The following is a 691-nucleotide window of genomic DNA, read 5'->3' as shown; positions in this document are numbered from 1 at the left end:
CAGCTGTCACCGGCCAGATGCCACCTTGCAAGGCCTCCCAGGGAGGGGAAAAGAAAGGAAGGAAGGAGCCACCAGCTCCCTAGTCCCTATCACCGAGAAGTAAGGAGCAGCCCATGCAGCTCCGGGAGGGCCTGGAAATCCGAACGTTCTTGATCCTTTCCAAGGAAACTGACAGAACTCTCCCCTCCCTTCTGCGGGGCTCAACCACGCCTCCCTTTCCCCCAAGGAACCAAGCCCGGGAGGTTACCAGGGGCTGTTGTCCTGATTCTAGAGGCACCGGTAAGGCCTGTGGGGTGCTCACTCCTCTCTCCAGCTCCTGCTCAGCCAAAGCGTGAGCAATACAGCGGATTGAGGCCATCCCAGGGGCCTGGGGCAGGCACACATCTGGTGGTGGGGGGGTGCTGAGGTCACAGCTGGGCCCCAAGGCCTTCTGGGAGGGAGAGGAGGCTGAGTCCGACGAGGCAGGAAAGCGTGGTCACAACTACCAAGAGGCTGGGACCACCTTCCGGGGGGGCGGGGGGGGGGGCCCTGTGCAATTCACCGGGCAAACCATGCCATCTAGTTGGAGGAAGAAGGTGCCCGCTGAGGTCCCAGTGCGTTTCAGGGCTGCCCCACCAGGAGGGGGCTGGGACCCGGCCTCCGCTGGTGCGCCGAGGAGTGGTGGGCCCCTGCGGGACCCTCCCAGGTCTGC

This window comes from Puma concolor, chromosome E1 (genome assembly GCF_028749965.1).
Source record: "Puma concolor isolate L17-30 chromosome E1, mPumCon1.1.hap2, whole genome shotgun sequence".
NCBI classification, from domain to species: domain Eukaryota; kingdom Metazoa; phylum Chordata; class Mammalia; order Carnivora; family Felidae; genus Puma; species Puma concolor.
The sequence above is the reverse complement of the archived record's forward strand: the minus strand, read 5'-3'. Positions refer to the sequence as shown.